At 38.9% G+C, this 18,643-nt stretch overlaps 1 long non-coding RNA gene and 1 pseudogene across 2 annotated transcripts in view; both read right to left on the bottom strand.

The window, feature by feature from the left end:
- The window catches only part of LOC308096202 (extracellular sulfatase Sulf-2-like), a 59,741-nt pseudogene extending 41,406 nt beyond the window's left edge, over window positions 1-18,335 (bottom strand). The window contains exon 1 of the transcript XR_013935136.1: window positions 18,069-18,335. The product of XR_013935136.1 is annotated as an extracellular sulfatase Sulf-2-like (transcript). The remainder of the gene's footprint in view (window positions 1-18,068) is intronic.
- Window positions 1-18,643, bottom strand: part of LOC308096228 — a 183,580-nt gene that overhangs the window by 41,406 nt on the left and 123,531 nt on the right. The window lies entirely within an intron of this gene.

The raw sequence follows: 18,643 nt of genomic DNA, 5'->3' as shown, positions 1-18,643 counted from the left end.
AAGAAAGTACTGTGTGCAATTTCTACTAAATAAAAGATGACTCATTCACCGCCCTATCGATATGCGACTCATACAACAGCACACGGCCGTCGGACCTCCCGGCAAGGGCACCTCTGCTCGCACCTCGATCGCTGGGGTTCATCTATATCAGTGGTTCTTAACGTTTTCATGTCAAGGACCCCCAAAATGATTTATATTTGACCGCGGACCTCCATCTAAAAATGTGTTGTTCCAGGGACCCCCCAGAAGCAAAGATTTGAGTTACAAATGTTCGCTTTGAAAAAATAAATAATAATACATTTATTCAAAGGTTTGCACACATTTTCACGATTTTGAATAGCCAAAGTATAAAATAATTGTGATGCTATATTAACACATTTTGCTGGGGACCCCCTGGAACCCCCCCTCCCCCCCAAGGACCCATGGGGGTCCCCGGACCCCACTTTGAGAACCAATGATCTATACCAACACTATTGTGACGTATTTGGGGGAGGGAAGCCATACGTAGGCCTGTCACAATTATTACATAATCGTCTAATCGCAATTATTAGAGATCATCGCAGTTATTTTTGCATAATCGTCATAATCGTTTCCATGTTGAAAATTCACACATTTTCAAATATAAAAAAAAAGCAAAAATAGAAGATCTACAAGCTTACAACGCATCACTTCGTGATGCGTTGTAAGCTTATAAATCAGCTATTTCTGTTTTTTTTACATGTATAAAATTATTAAATATGTCAATAATTTCTTTGTATTATTTCAGTTATTTGTCATATCTACCCTGAGCAATTTGTGATTACGAAGCCTCTAAAAGGCTTCATATGTTCCAATGTCAATGGCCAAACACACAATTAATTAAATCGTTAATCGCAATTATTTGAGTGACAATTAATGGTCAACTACAAATGTGTAATGGTGACAGACAGCCCTATCCATACGGTGAGAGGGGACTCATACGGGCTGGGATGGAGCATGTCAGGTGTGCTGAACGGGAGGACAGAGGCGCTAGGGCTACGTCCTCCCAGTGGGGAGTTTTTGTTTGCAGACTGAGGTTAGAACCCTCCATGGGAAGGCACTCGGGTGGCTCAGTGGTTAAGTGCCTGCCCATCACCACTGTGGAACACAATAGACCGCCGAAGTCTGACGTCATTTACACATCCTTTGTTTGTCTACCTGGTTCGCAGTTTTCCACCCCCGTTCTGAATCCCATAGACGTATTTAATATCGCGTCAAATAAGAACTGTGTTCCAAAAATAAACAAATGACCACGGCGGGTTGACTCTTCTGGATATGAAGCATCAACTGACGGTGAGAAAACGCTAATGTTACTTCCGCCAAATTAGTTACATTTTCGCCAGAAACAGACTGTATCAAATATAAGTGACTGACTATCATAAACTATACAGAACCTCCTCCCTGACAATAACGCCGACACGCGGTGTTTATTTTTGGACCACAATTCTTATATGAGACGATTCTAAGATGACCCAATGTTATTCTCCATAGAGAAATTACTTCCGCAAACCTGGGGATGAACGAGTCACGTCAGGACTTCGGTGCTCTATAGGCTCTAAGCACAGCAGCCATATTGTGAAGGAATTCACAGGTTTGTTTGCTACACCAGTGGTTCTAAAATTGGGGCCCTCATGGTTCCTTGAGGGGGTTCCAAATGGCCCCTTACGGGTGTGTAACTCTGAGAGTGTACAGATGGAACCAAATCTCAGAGTTCCACTGTGCTACACTAAAATGGAACAGAGCCTTCATTAGTATCATTGGTAACACCTGTGAAGGAAGTGATAATATGGCTGCTGTGCATAGAGCCTATAGAGCATCGCAGTTCCCGCCCACTTCCTGGTTTTTCTTGGTGACCATAAAACGTTTTTTTTCTGTGATTTATTTTATTTTATATTTAATTATATGATATACTATATTTAATAAATACCCTTTGTTTTGCCGTTTTCAAAAAAAATAATCACAGAATCAAACGTTTTATGGTCATGATTCATGTGATGTCATGATGGCTTGATTCGAGGCTTAAATTATTAGATACAAATATTTTTGGAAATGTCAATGGGAAAAATGCATTGAGTTGTTCCTTCCGGCACCACGAAAAACCAGGAAGTGGGCGGGAACTGCGATGCTCTATAGGGATACGACAGCAGTGACAACTCACAGAAATGTGTGTGGGGAGGAATCAATTAAATTGTGGAGAAAAAGGGGTAAAAAAAAACAACAACAACCAAGAATCCTCCATGGTATGGTAGATAGATGGAGCATTTTATTGCCATCAGTCTTAATAGCAAAGACATGTTGGCGCTTTTCAAGTCCATTGTTTCCATTGTACGGGCATTCCAACAAACAGAACTGGACATGTTAACCCTAACCCTGTTCCATAAGGTGAAATCGAGATCCACTGAGATAATTATTTCATTTAATCTAATATTATTTTGTGTGGGAATGTAATATATATTTGAAATAAATTATTTTTCCAAAGATATATTTTGAGCTGTGCAAAGACCAGCCAGATTTCTTAAACATTTGATTGAAAGAAAAACCTATTTCTACTTTCCAAACGGTTGGGTCAATCTAAGTCATAACTCATTTTGTAGGTCTGATTATTGCATTGTATTCAAACCGGGAACGCATTCTGTGTAACTCACTTTAACCATTATTTTATACTTTGGCTATTTAAAAATAGCAGATCTACAAGCTCATACGAGCTTGTCGATCTACTTGCACTATTCTATACTTTGTCATACAGCAGTTTCTGTTAATTAAGCAATTTTTGAAAATCTATTATTTCATTAAAATCTATTATTTTTTATCATTGATTTAATTTATTTGTTAAATTAACGTTTGCACCCCCAGCTCTGACCCTGTATTTTCATATTGAAATGGAAAAAATCCAAATGGAAACATTTTTAACGATCCATCCCAGTAGTTGATTTATTTTCCTCTCTCTCTCTCGCTCCATGTTCTTCTCTTTCCTTCTGTTGCCAAGTCTGACCAGCATACTGATGACAGGCTTACACACACACACACACACACACACACACACACACACACACACACACACACACACACACACACACACACACACACACACACACACACACACACACACACACACACACACACACACACACACACACACACACACACACACACACACACACACACACACACACACACACACACACACACACACACACACACACACACACACACACGTCAGAGAGGTAATGACTTTCTGCCTTCTTTCACAATCGGTTCTGAGCAGCCAATTCCCACTTGGGTGTGTGTGTGTGTGTGTGTGTGTGTGTGTGTGTGTGTGTGTGTGTGTGTGTGTCTCTCAGGATGAGGCAGACACTTTCCTCACCAGGGAACCCTAATGAGAATGTTTGTTTCTCTGTCTGTCCGTCTGTCTGTCTTATTGTACCTCATACCAAGTTTGACAAAAGAACAGCTGAAGACACACTCTGCACGTTTATCGACGAGGACATATCAATAATATAATGACAACTATTGCAACTGAAACAGAATCCAAATTGAAAGACTTGACATTGAAACAGAACACTGAAATCAAACAAATCACCACTATAGTGAAACCCTTATTAAATAACATCAAAACACCATTTGAGCTATAAAAAAAAGAAGGCTCAATTTCAATTCAACAACAATTATTTATGATCAAGCGCAATTATAGACAAGCAATTTGCTCTGGAATATACGTAGATCACATCCATTAAAGAAAAAACAAAGGCGTTTTGAAACTATAATAGACAAACAGAACCTTCTTGACTTCGCATCGCTGAACAAAAAATATATGATAAACTTCTGTCCCTAAAAGCCCCAAAAAGCCAGTGGTCTGGACATTACATTACAGTCATCTAGCAGACACTTTTATCCAAAGCGACTTACAATAAGTGCATTCAACATAGGTAGGGAACGAAAACTACTAATCACCAGAAGTCTTAAGTGCATTTTCTGCTAAAACAAGCAACCAAGAGTATACCTAGCGCTAAGGTAAAAGTGCAATATATCAGCTACCTATTTCCTTAAACAGATGAGACATAGCAAATAGCAAATAGCAAAATCAAATGAGCACGAGCTAAAACAAATAAGTGTATCGACTAAACAAGATCCAATAAAACAATACAACAATAAAACAAGCGTTCGTACGACTAGTTAACAAGTAGGCCATGTCCCAAATTAAATGCTGAAACTTGGCCAAACAGCCATCCTGAAACTATCTAATCTAATCCTCACTGCAACATATTTTCCTGACATTTGGGGGGGAAAAGCAATCCTTTTTCAATCAGATTTGAACTCCAACATGACAGAGGTATCTGCGTTAACAGGCAATCTGGGCAAAGTGTGATGTCACAAAGTCAAGAATTGTACGGTAGAACAGAGAGTATTGAGCCTTTTCGGTTCATCATCATGGTGGTCGTGGTGGAGTGGACTACAGTATGTCTTGTGACAATCTGTGAATTAACTCTGTGACAAGAACCTCATTGTGAGAAGAAGTCAGTATCAGACGTCAGTGTCAGAAATATTCAACTGACCGTACGCGGCTATGCAGACGGACTCGCCCTAAACCACAGAGCACAACAACATCTGCTCAGCTATACTTCTTATCTCATTGGAAGAATCTGCTGCTAAAGTAGGGACTCGTGCAAAGGGAACTGAATGCATGATCATCATCAACCACCCTACCCCACCCACGCATCTATCACATTAACCCATTAAGACCGGGACGGCATCTGTGTCATTTTAAGATTTCTTTGGCTATTCAAAAATAGCAGATATACAAGCGAGACAATACGAGCTTGTAGATCTGCTATTTTTGAAAATGTGTGCAAAACTTTGAATATATATATATTTTAAAGCGAACATTTGTAACTCAAATCTTTGCTTCCCTGGAACAAAATATTTTGAGACAGGGGTCGGCGGCCAAATACACAAAATACATTTTGGGGGTCCTTGACATGAAAAAAGTTTGAGAACCACTGATATAGAAACATACTTTTTTCAAAAAAACTGTAGGATTTAGAACATATTTGTAGAATTCCCAGAAGCAAAGACTTTAGTTAAAAATGTTCGCTTTAAAAAACATATACATATATATATATATATATATATATATATATATATATATATATATATATATATATATATATATTCAAAGATTTGCAAACATTTTCACGATAAAATAATAAATAGCAGATCTACAAGCTCATAGCGCGGCACTCGGTGCCGTGCTATGAGCTTGTAGATCTGCTATTTTTGAATAGCCCAAAGAAATCTAAAAATGACACAGATGCGTTCCCGGTCTAAATGGCTTAATGAATGGAACCCACATCAAGGAAGTGGATGACATCAGACATCTTGGTTCATACAGCATGTTGCCGACAGCAGAAAGGACTTTTTCTATCCAGAAAGGCACAAGCATGGAAGATATCTGTAACAAAATCTGGCAGTCTGGTGTCTCAAATGCTACCAATAGAAAACAAATAATGTAAATCAGGGGTCTTCAACAGGGGGGGGTCCTCAGAGCTACTATAGGGGGGGTTGCCAAATCTTTGTGTAATAGGATGTGTTTTTACATTAACCACTTGAACCCTAGCATCCCTATTCTGACGGGAACATTAGCCGAAAATAGCAGATCTACAAGCTCACAACACCTCATGCAGCGAGGCGTTCTGAGCTTGTAGATCAGCTATTTTTGGCAAAGAGGTTTGGTGTAGGGGGGGAAAAGGAGCAAATTAAGTACTATAATATTCAAGGTTTAAGTGGTTAAATGTCTGAAATGAACAAAGCTATCTATGAAATCTATGAAAAAGTTTAATCTGCAACACAATTGTAAACAATGCAGTGGGGGGTCCCTGCTTCATCTCTCTCTCAGATCTCAGCTAAGGGGTCCTTGGCCTGAAAACATTGAAGACCTCTGATGTAAATAGTACAGTAAGAGTATAAAACAATCGTGCAACATCAACTGAAAGATTCAAAATATTACTGCAAATGAAATATCAGATTCACGTGATAAATTACATGGTACGGAAATGGCATAGACTGCCATACTCGCCGATACCGATACCGGCATTTTAGGCAGTATATAGGCAGCTTTTCCGATACTGGTACATTATCGGAACAACTCTAGCCATACCAAGGTCTCTCTCTTCAGGGCCTGTGTCTGTCGACAGCATCCTGTTATACGCTGCTGAGATAACACAGGGATATAATAACATCAGCAGCATGCCTATAGGCCTGGTCACTCTGCAATCTACATGCACAGCTGTGACACAAATGATAGATGAAATGGATGATGGAAAATTGGAGGGTGTCGTTCTACTTGATCTGACACTGCAGCTTTTGATGTTGTAGATCATTTTTCGTCGTTAGATAAGCTTAAACCATTCAATCCAGGCGGCGACGCATCTCTGTCGTTTTTTTATTATTTCTTTGGACTATTCAAAAAATTGCAGATCTACAAGCTCATAGCGCGGCACAGAGTGCCGCGCTATGAGCTTGTAGATCTGCTATTATTAATTTTTTTAATCGTGAAAATTTGTGCAAATCTTGGAATATATATATATTTTTAAAGCGAACATTTTAAAATCTTTGCTTCTGGGGGTCCCTGGAACAACATATTTTACAAATGTTTGCTTTAAAAAATATATATTTAAAGATTTTCACAAATTTTCAAAAAATAGCAGACTGAGCTTGTAGATCTGCTATTTTTGAATAGCCAAAGAAATCTAAAATGACAGAGATGCGTTGCCGGATTGAATGGGTTAACCCATCAAGACCTACAAGGCCGATTCTACAAATGCCTTCTAAACCAGTAGTTCTCACACGATGCCGCGCTGTGAGCTTGTATATCTGCTGTTTTTGAATAGCCAACGCAAAAAAATTACACGGATGCGTTCCCGGCTTTAATGGGTACAATACAGTTTGACTTTCACTGCAGCATGGATAGTTATACTTAAAGGAGAATACCGGACAAATTAAGTGTTGTCTTTGATGTCTCGTTACTCACCGACCGACGTGAAAAGTGGCGTTCTTTTTTTCCATAGATTCCCGTGTCGTCATTTTTTAAACCCCCTCCGTTGTCAGAATGGGAGCGCGTGGGTTAGGGAGATTCGTCTATTATAACCGAGGCAAAGTTGTTTTTCTCTCTACTGCTAGTCATTGTGGAGTCTCATGATAGTCAAACATGCGTTGAAATTTCCTGCGAGGCCACCGTTAATGGCGAACGATTTAACACTGGATGCTTGTTTCTTTCCAGAACCTGGCAACTCGTGTTGCCAGGTTCTGGAAACAAGCAACCAGTGTTAACTCGTTCGCCATTAACGGTGGCCTCGCAGGAAATTTCAACGCATGTTTGACTATCATGAGACTCCACAATGACTAGCAGTAGAGAGAAAAACAACTTTGCCTCGGTTATAATAGACGAATCTCCCTAACCCACGCGCTCCCATTCTGACAACGGAGGGGGTTTAAAAAATGACGACACGGGAATCTATGGAAAAAAAGAACGCCACTTTTCACGTCGGTCGGTGAGTAACGAGACATCAAAGACAACACTTAATTTGTCCGGTATTCTCCTTTAACAAATAGAAGGCAGAGAGTTTTTCTTAACGGTAGTTTGTCAAAGGTCAGTCGACTCGTGTCAGTTGTGGAGTACCTCGTGGGAGTTGTTTGGGGACTTTATTGTTTTATAGTTTTACAAACGATCTTCCTTTAGTGTCAGACAAAGCTCAAGCTCAACAATGTAGTAGCAAAGGTATCAACTGGATCAATGTGTCAGCTGATAGCTGACCCAAAACTGATAAAATAAAATACACAATATTCCTATTGAACAATTACAAGAGACAGCACTTTGGGTATCACCTTTGGTCATAAATGATCGTGGTCTCATCATATTGATATCGATCCAATGCCTCAATGAACAAGATTAATTCATTACAAAAATGAAGCAGCACACTCTGTTTTACATGCTCTTACAGAATCAACGTGTAAAATACATCTAATGTAAAGGTGACACAGTCTCTATAGATATTATTTTCTCATTTTTCTCAACCATGCTTATCAAACACGACATGCAACAGAAAGAAGAGAAAACAAGTATGACGTATGCACGTGCTAATGGGCTTGCATAATAAAAAGAAAAGAAAAGAAAGACTTAGGTTGAGAACCACAGAATTGGAACGAATGTCCAGCCACAGAACAGATCTATGCAGAACTGCAGCGCGTCAAAGTGCAATCTTGGCTGGTCCCTGCTACCGTTGAATGGATCAAATAATATCTGATATCCTGCAATGGCGGCTTCCCCCCCCCCCAAAAAAAAAAACACCACAGGAAACAGACCTCATACATTTCCTGACACAATTCCTGCATTAAAACAATAATGAATGCGTACGAGAACCTCACTTCTAACTCTTATTAACAACTAGAGAAATGAACTGGATCCAGACACCATGCAATCATTCACAGCATCAGCTCTTCCTCTTCTAGACACGTACATTAAATTGCTTTCCTTTGCAGATTAATTGGTTTCTCCTGTCAACCTCAAAGGGCAGCCAGTTACAAAATGACTTATGTGCCTGTCCTATTAGTTCGATTTGTAAAAAAAACAAAACATACTTTTTAATTAAATTGTGGTATTATCAAACATTAATATCAAACTTATCAGACAGTCTACATTTCCCAAAAAGGAAATTAATGCAATTAATACAGTCTGACCAAAAGCAGGTATGAAACAAGAAACATATCCTCCTCCGGACATAAAGATGAATGACCAGAGGGGGATACCAAAAACAGAGACCCCCCCCACCCCCCCCCCCTGCCAATCTTGGTCTTTGAAACAAGTCTTAAACCCTGACAAACCAGACCAAAGTGGTTTGAACTGACCAACATTGCCATCCTTACTAGAGCCAGAGATATTGGTCATCATTTGACTTTTTTTGAAGACATCGGTATCTATCTGCAGTAATCTGCTATTAATGGTACCAATTTGAAACACCATTTTGTGAGTCAGTTAATTAGTTAAAGCTCTATATTGTGATAGAAATCATTGCTATAGTGTGTGCGTTCAATAACCGGGATCTCCCCGGTTCTCTAGTAAACAGAAAGATAAATGTTCAGGTCGAGACGCGGATAAGATACCATTTTATCCAATTAGGCAAGAGAACCCCACAAAGCTTCAATATAACCTTCACACCAGTTCCAATTTTATAGTGTTCCCCAGCTTCCACCTTTTGTCTAGTTTCACCACTCCCCAATTTTCTCTTCTTTATCCTGTATCCTGTATGAGTTCACACTCCGGAACTCCTGCGAAATGTTTGGGTTGTCTTGTCCTCCCGTGCCTCCAAAACACTGCACTGACTCATTTATCCCATTAAGACCTGAAGCCGACTCTACAAATGTCTTCGTTCTAAATCCAAACAGTTTTTTTTTTTAATATAAAAAAATATTTGTTCTCGATTTTTCAAAAATAGCAGATCTACAAGCTCATAGCGCGGCACTCGGTGCGAGCTATTTTTGAAGAGCCAAAGATATCTAAAGTGACACAGATGCGTTCCAGGTCATAATGGGTTATTTTCCAGCAGACATGACCTCTTCCAGATCATAACAGCTTTTCTGATGGCCTCCGTTCCGCCTCTCATTCTAATTCCTCCTCTTCCCTCTCAGACCACAGTAAACCTACTGTTCATATCTGCCATATCTGTCTGACAGTGTTTCCCAAGCCAGTACAGTACAGTACAGTACAGTACAGTACAGTAACAGTCATTTCTCTCTTTTACTGAGCTTGAAAAAGCGATCCATGCATTCTATACTGTGGTGTAAAGTAACTAAGTACATTTACTTAAGTACTGTGCTTAAGTACAATTTTCAGGTATTTGTACTTTACTTGAGTATTTCCAATTTCCAATACTTTTACTTCTACTCCACTACATCTCGGATCCAAATATTGTACTTTTACTCCACTACTACATTTATTTGAAACCTTTAGTTACTAGTTACTTATAGATTTGGATTATTATTACAAAACATACGGTAATCAATTATACAACCCTACATACTTTTCGGCCATTTGAAAATAGCCGATCTACAAGCTCACTGCAATGTGAGCTTGTAGATCTGCTATTTTCAAAAGATTTTAATACATTTTATACATTTGAAAACTTGTGAAATGGGACTTTCTGCATAATGAGAACTTTCTGCTTTTGGTACTTTAAGTACATTTTGATACCAATGCTTTTGTACTTTTACTCAAGTAAATTTAGAATTCCGGACTTTAACTTGTAACAGAGTATTTCTACATTGCAGTATTGATACTTTTACTTAAGTAAAAAACAGTGAGTTCTTTTTCCACCACTGTGCATTCATCACTTCCCGTTTATAGACAACTGGACGTCAATGTATTCCTCCCTCAAACAAAAAAAATCCCTCTCCCCTCTTCAGCTGGCCCCGCCCATCCCCCCTTACTAGGTATATACTGTATTGTCGCTGTCGGACACAAACCTTGTATGTCCAAAATCTAGCCGATCTATTGTGACACGTTGTGAGCTTGTAGATCTGCTATTTTCACTACTTTTGTGCGACACTCTTGTATGATGAAGTAGGGCATTAATCAGCGAAAAAAAACAACAACAGTGTATCAGAGGACTAGAACTGATGTTCTGCTGTCATTGCTTGTTTCTGGCAGCTGTGAAGCGCTTCATAACTTTGTTTTCAAATAAATAAATGAAGCTTATAGAACAACACTTCCTCTTTCAGTGTGATCATTATAAACCATTAGAGAAACCAGTTCACGGCTACTTGATGTTGCGGTCTTGCTGAAACAACACCTCAGTTTCCCCACGGGGAACAATAAAGGTTAATTTATCTGTTTATTTTCCCTAAATATTATAAAATATTATGACATAAAATATGTCCTCAATTTGAAAGTCCTCCAACAAGTAGTACAGAAGTAAGTAAGTATACCTCCTAGTACAGTTAGGCCTGTCACAATTATTACATACTCGTCTAATCGCATTTTTATTTTGCATAATCGTCATAATCGTTTCCATGTTGAAACATTTTCACACATTTTACACACGCGTTGTAAGCTTGTAGATCAGCTATTTCTGCTATTTTTACATGTTTAAATTATTAAATATTGTCATATCTGCCCTGTGCAATAAAAGAAAAAATTATTTGAGTGACAATTAGGCGTCAACTTAAATGTGTAATGGTGACAGCCCTAAGTACAGTGTGCATATACATTAGCAGCAGTATATGCTAGAGACAAGACTTAAACCCTAGCATCCCTATTCTGGGGGGAAATGTGGTGAAAATAGCCGATCTACAAGCTCACATCGTGTCACAAGCAGCACATTGTTTGTCGCAAGCAGCAAGAGATTTGGTGTAGAGGGACAAAAGGTGTGCACAAAGTACTGAGCCAACTCAGCTAGGTCAAGTTTACTGAAAAAGGTCTAGAGGGTTGTTAACCCTTTAAGACCGGGAACGCATCTGTGTAATTTTTTTTATTTCTTTGGCTATTCCAAAATAGCAGATCTACAAGTTCATAGCGCACTACGAGCTTGTAGATCTGCTATTTTTGAAAAATCTTGACAATGTGTGCAAACTTCTTTCATCTTTGAATATATATATATATATATTTTAAGAACAACGTATATTTCTATATCAGTGGTTCTCAAGGACCCCCAAAATGATATGTATGTGGCCGCGGACCCCCATCTCAAAATGTTTTTTTCCAGGGACCCCCCAGAATCAAAGATTTGAGTAAAAAACATTCGCTTTAAAAAATATATATATATTCAAAGATTGAATAGCAGATCTACAAGCTCATAGCGCGGCATGTGCTTGCATATCTGCTATTTTTGAATAGCCAAAGAAATCTTAAAATGACACAGATGCCTTCCCGGATTGAATGGGTTAATACAACGAGGAGGAGAGGAGATAACAGGAGAGGACAGAGAAGCAATGAAGTATGAAATGAGAATTTGAGTTAACTGGTAAACCGCAAAATACTCTCAATTCTCTCTCTCTCTCCCCCTCTCTCTCTCTCTTAATCCTCTGTCTTATTTAAAGTTCTGCTCTTCTCCTCTGTCCCAATGTCTGGGATGGCAGGCGCCTTTGTGTGTGTGTGTGTGTGTGTGTGTGTGTGTGTGTGTGTGTGTGTGTGTGTGTGTGTGTGTGTGTATCCATCAATATTAATCACAATCAGGAAACTGGAGATTTTCTCAAATATCAACTGCCTCTGTCTGTCTGTCTGTCTGTCTGTCTGTCTGTCTGTCTGTCTGTCTGTCTGAAAGGAGAGACATTGAAAAGGAGAGAGGGAACGAGGGGTTGAATGGAAAAAGGAGAAATATGACTCAACATTCTCAACAGTTATTTGAGATAATAATATATTATTGTTTTTAAAAAATTGCATAAGCGTCAAAATCGTAGATCGGCTATTTCTACTATTACAAATTTGAAAATTTAATTGAAAGAATACAATGATTAAATATGGCTTATTTTGGCCAGAGTACGCTATTATTTATTTTATATTTATTTTTGAATATTGGTACTGGTTCATTGTCAGTCACTCACTGTGTATATTTAAGTTATTGTCCATATCCGCCTTGTGCAAAGCCTAAAATGCAAACAGAAATTAAATTTGTATTTGTATGTTCCAATGTTCAATGCCAAAACCTCAATTCAATAATTATGACAATTAATCGTCAAGTAAAATGTGATGACACAGCCTTATACTGTACGTACAGCATGAAAGTAGAGAATCGGGGGTAAAAAATAAGATATCACTTACATAGATTGACCCACAACAGTTTTGGAACCACAGCTTATAAAAGTATGTGTGCGCAGTCTGCGCACTCACGCACACACACAAAGCATAGTAGAGCCTTTGCATACATACAGGCCCACAGAAGTATGTGTGCGCAGTCTGCGCACTCACGCACACACACAAAGCATAGTAGAGCCTTTGCATACATACAGGCCCACACATGCGGTGTACACACACACACACACACACACACACACACACACACACACACACACACACACACACACACACACACACACACACACACACACACACACACACACACACACACACACACACACACACACACACACACACACACACACACACACACACACACACACACACACACACACACACACACACACACACACACGCAACTCTCCAGTCAACATGAGTTAATCCAGTATTTAGAGTCAGAAAGTGGAAAGTCCCTGACAAGTACTATTCAAATTCCCTGACAGTCAATGGTTCTCAATGGTCTTTCTAAGACAAACCATTGCACTCTGAGTAGAAAAGACCTATTTCACACCATTATGTAAAACTAAACGTGTTTATGTCAACAAGAAATCAACAAGAATACATCTCTTAGTACATAGCCTCTCCAATGGAAAATGGACATACGTTTTTCATACTATGTGATATTATCAATATTATTATTATTAATACTATATCATCATCACTGTGATTTACCTACTGTAATTTATTATCAATACATTTCTATTTTGATTTAGCTTACCTCAGTGTGATCGCTGCCTTGATAGCTTTGTTTCAGCATTACTTATTATTTAATTTTTTTTAATTGATACTTTATTTGTGTATTATTAACAAAACAGGAGAAAAGTGCAATTATTTTTACACAACCTTCAGAATCGCTTCCATTCATCTGTATAAAGTCATCTGTTGAAAGTTGAAACATTTTCAAACATGAAAATTATAAATAGCGGAAATAAGCAATAGCAGATCTACAAGCGCGTTGTGATGTAGCACGTTGTGAGCCTGTAGATAGCCTGTAGTGTAGGCTATTTACACTTTCTATAACATTATTAAATATGGCCTATTTTGTCATTTCTTTGTATATTTACTTTTTTTTGTCATATTTTCCCTGTGCAAATCTGTTTTCCAAAGCCTAAAGGTCAAACAGAAATGTAATTTTGATTTATAATTTATGTTCCAACGTTCAATGCCAAAATCATATTTAAATCGTTAAATCACAAATTATTTGTAAGACAATTAATCGTCAACTAAAATGTCGTGATCGTGGCGGCCATAGGAGAGAGTTGTGAGAGTTATTGTCGTCCAATCACATGCACATTTCCAGTAAGAGCCTTTAAGCAGGATAAGGGTTAGCAGCATACTACATGGACAAGCACCCTGCTTTCTCAAGCAGGAATCTAGTTGTGTTAACAGGCTTTCTCTTAAAGGACCACTTCACCCATTTTCAACCCTATCTTCATATAATTGGTCCTCACTATTACTAATTATACGATGGCACCATTTCTGTCTACTAGCTCTGTGTCTCAGAAGAGGTGGAGGAGAAGGGCTGTGGACAGTTCAGGAACCTGCCTACTAGTGACATCATTGGTAGTAGTCCATGAGCCAGACAAGATTTCATTATCGAAAGAGTGGGCAAAACATACCTATAAATTGTTTATAGGGTCAATATAAGTAAATAAATATATGATAACCTTTCCACAGGAGCAGCTTTTTCATATTTATTACACATTTTGTTATTTTCCCCATACGTACATGACAGGTGAAAAAAATTACAAAATAAAAAAAAATAGTTATCATAATGAAACTTCCCCAGTTGATTACTTACATGAAGACAGTGATTTATCGTATTACAAGTTTTTTTTTATTGTATATTTAAATATGCAAATTAGGCATTTAGTCCATGAGCCAGAGCCCCAAAATTGAGACAGATATTGAATATTCCCTCGTTAAAAACCTTTGACTCCAACATCTTAACAAAATGAAATAAGAATGTTCACTCTGGCTTTGTCCAATATTCCAATGTTGATTCTGGAAAGTTATGCAAATTCGGGCATATTTTCCAAATTCCTAATTTGCATATTTATATATACAATTTCAGAAAACTTGTAATACAATAAATCATTGTCTTCATGTAAGTAATCAACTGGGGAAGTTTCATTATGATAACTATTTTTTTGATTTTGTAATTTTTTCACCTGTCATGTACGTATGGGGAAAATAACAAATTGTGTGATAAATATGAAAAGGCTGCTCCTGTGGAAAGGTTGCCATATATTTATTTACTTATATTGACCCTATAAACAATTTAATATAGGTATGGTTTTGCCCACTCTTTCGATAAACATTGCTCAATTTTGCGGCTCTGGCTCATGGACTATAGGCAGGAAACAAGATTTCAAACTTTCTTTTGGGTTTCTTTTTTTATGCAAGTTAATGGCTTCAATTTCACAATTCTAACTTTCCAGGAAGAGAAGAAGCTGTACTTTCTATTTTTACTTTCTATATCGATGATGTCATTGGCAGGCAGCTTTCTGAACCGTCCACAGTCCACCAATGAGACGCAGAGTGAATCGACGGAAATGGTGTCATCTTATAACGAGCACTAGTGAGGACCAATTATATGAAGATACGGTTGAAAATCGTTTAAGTGGTCCTTCAAACCTTTTAATTTCAAGGACCCCCATAACCCTGGGAGTCCCCCTGAGACCCGTAACGTAAGGGTCCATTTAGGACTGTCACCATTATGACATTTTACTTGACGATTGGTTGTCATTACAAATGATCAACAATTAAGTTGTGTGGCTTTTAGTCTTGTAAACGAGAGTTGCACGGGGTAGTTATGACAAAAACATGTCATTGGGTCTTTAAATACACAAACGAATGACAATGAACTATACCAATAATACAAATAAATAATGTGCTATGGCCAAAATACGCCATATTTAATATTTTATACTCAAAATGTGTTACAACAAATAGTGTAAATTCACATTGTGAGCTTGTAGATCTGCTATTTACACTATTTTACTTCCAACTTTTTTCAAATGTATGAACCTTTCTGGAAACTAAAGGAAAATAATTGCGATTATCTCAATAATTGCGATTATGTAATAATTGTGACAGGCCTGGGTCCATTTGGTTCGTGTGTAGTGTGTACCATAGAGGTATAATATAACTAGAGGGCGGATTGCCCCGCCCCCAGCTATCATTTTCAATGAATTGTGCTCAGTGGCGTTTTGAAGCACCCGGAAGCCTGCCGGAAGTAGAATTATTGAGACGCTTTTGGACACACCATAGAGTTATGAGCATGCGCACTAGTGTCTTTTGCGTCCTACGGCAGCCCGGTTGCCAGGAATGAACGCAAGATATTTATTAAATACACTCGAGATGCATATTATATGTAAATGCATATGTATTTATGTATAATATGTTTACATATTTATATTTATATATATAAATATCTCAGTATGTTTTGCTCGTGCATGTATTTCTCCCCGCCTGCAGTTCCAGCTTTGGCCACTGGGGTGGCGGCTTCAATGTTTCTCAGCAACTCTGGGGGCTTGGTGTGTACACTCTCAGAGTTACAGACCTGTAAGGGTCCATTTGAACCTCCTCAAGGAACCCTGAGGGTCCCTGGTCTGGACCCCACATTGAGAACCACTGTCTATAAAGGAAACAGGGTTTCACATTTACATGACGCTTGTGAAATCAGAGTAGTATGGAAGCGCTTCCATAGAGTAGTGCCAGAGGAAGGGAAGAAGCAGGTAAATTACTACAGCATGTATTATTGTACACACATTGTCTGAGTCCAGAGCATCACTGATACTGCTACAGCAGCACTGGCTCTCAAAGTGGGGTCCGGGGACCCCCAGGGGTCCATGAGGAGGGCCTTCCAGGGGTCCCCAGCTAAATGAGTCAGGAGCCAAATGGACCCTGGCAGGTCTGTAAACTCTGAGAGTGTAACAAATGGAACCAAATGGACCCTTACAGGTCTGTAACTCTGAAGTGTAACACATGGAACCAAATGGACCCTTACAGGTCTGTAACTCTGAGAGTGTAACAAACGGAACCAAATGGACCCTTACAGGTCTGTAACTCTGAGAGTGTAACAAACGGAACCAAATGGACCCTTACAGGTCCGTAACTCTGAGAGTGTAACAAACGGACCTTAAAGGTCTGTAACTCTGAGAGTGTAACAAAAGGAACCAAATGGACCCTTTCAGGTCCGTAACTCTGAGAGTGTAACAAAAGGAACCAAATGGACCCTTACAGGTCTGTAACTCTGAGTGTAACAAATGGAACCAAATGGACCCTGGCAGGTCTGTAACTCTTGAGAGTGTAACAAACGGAACCAAATGGACCCTTACAGGTCCGTAACTCTGAGAGTGTAACAAACGGAACCAAATGGACCCTCATGGGTCCATTTGGTTCCGTTTGTCACACTCTCAGAGTTATGGGGGTCCCGTGGCCTAATGCTTACCAAAGTGGGGGTCCTTGAAATTGAAATGTTTGAGAACCACTGAATGTGCTACAGTCACTGTCACTGTTACATTGACAGTAACAGTGACAGTTACAGTGAGAGTAGCAGTGCCAGTTACAATGACAGTTTATACAGTCAGAGTACTAGTATACAGTATTTCCAATTTTCAGTACTTTTACTTCTACTCCACTACATCTCAGAGGCAAATATTGTACTTTTACTCCACTACAATTATTTGACAGCTTTAGTTACTAGTTTACTTTGTACATTTTGATTATTATTATAAAACATACATTAACCACTTCAGCCCTGGGTATTGATGCGACGCGTTGTGATTGTAGATCTGCTATTTTCAAAAAGATTATTATACATTTTATACAAACTTGTGAAATGGGATATTCTGCATAATGAGTACTTTCTACTTTTGGTACTTTAGTACATTTTGATACCGATACTTTTGTTCTTTTACTCAAGTACATTTTGAATTCTGAACTTTTACTTGTAACAGAGTATTTCTACATTGCAGTATTGATACTTTTTTGGGGGGGAAATGTAGCACCTTTTCCACCACTGGCATTGACAGTTACAATGACAGTTACAGAGTACAGTAGCAGTGGCAGTTACAGTGACAATGACAGGTAGAGCAGCAGTTACAGTAGCAAACAGTGACAGTTACAGTTATAATGACAGTTAACAGTTAGAGAAGCAGACACAGTTAACAGTGAGAGTGACAGAGAGTCACAGTGTTACCTCTCTTCAGTGTTCCTTGCTGTGCTGTCGCTCCAGGCAGGGTATTAGCCGTTAGCCGCTAGCAAATCCATAACTCTATAATGTTACCCACATTACACACTGCTCTGTCTGTCTGTCTGTCTGTCTGTCTGTCTCTCTGTCTGTCTGTTTTACAGTCAGTCTGTCTGTCTGTCTGTCTGTCTGTCTGTCTGTCTGTCTGTGGGCAACAACAGGCAGAGAGAAATGTTAGAAAGAGAAGGAGGGGCAACTGTAGACAGCATGAGTATCTCTCTCTCTCTCTCTCTCTCCTCTACACTGCAAACCTACCTACTCACTCTCTCTCTCTCTCTCCTCTCTCTCTCTCTCTCTCTCCTCTACACTGCAAACCTACCTACTCTCTCTCTCTCTCTCTCTCTCTCTCTCTCTCTCTCTCTCTCTCTCTCTCTCTCTCTCTCTCTCTCTCTCTCTCCTCTACACTGCAAACCTTCCTACTCTCTGTCTCTCACTTTCTCTGCACTGTACAGCCATCTGTTGCAACACGTCTGATGATGGCTTCTACTCTCTCTCTCTCTCTCTCTCTCTCTCTCTCTGTGTGT

The sequence above is a fragment of the Gymnoscopelus braueri genome, assembly GCF_963280865.1.
Source record: "Gymnoscopelus braueri genome assembly, chromosome: 12".
NCBI lineage: Eukaryota > Metazoa > Chordata > Actinopteri > Myctophiformes > Myctophidae > Gymnoscopelus > Gymnoscopelus braueri.
Note: the sequence above shows the minus strand (reverse complement) of the source record. Positions and strands in the feature narration are given on the sequence as shown.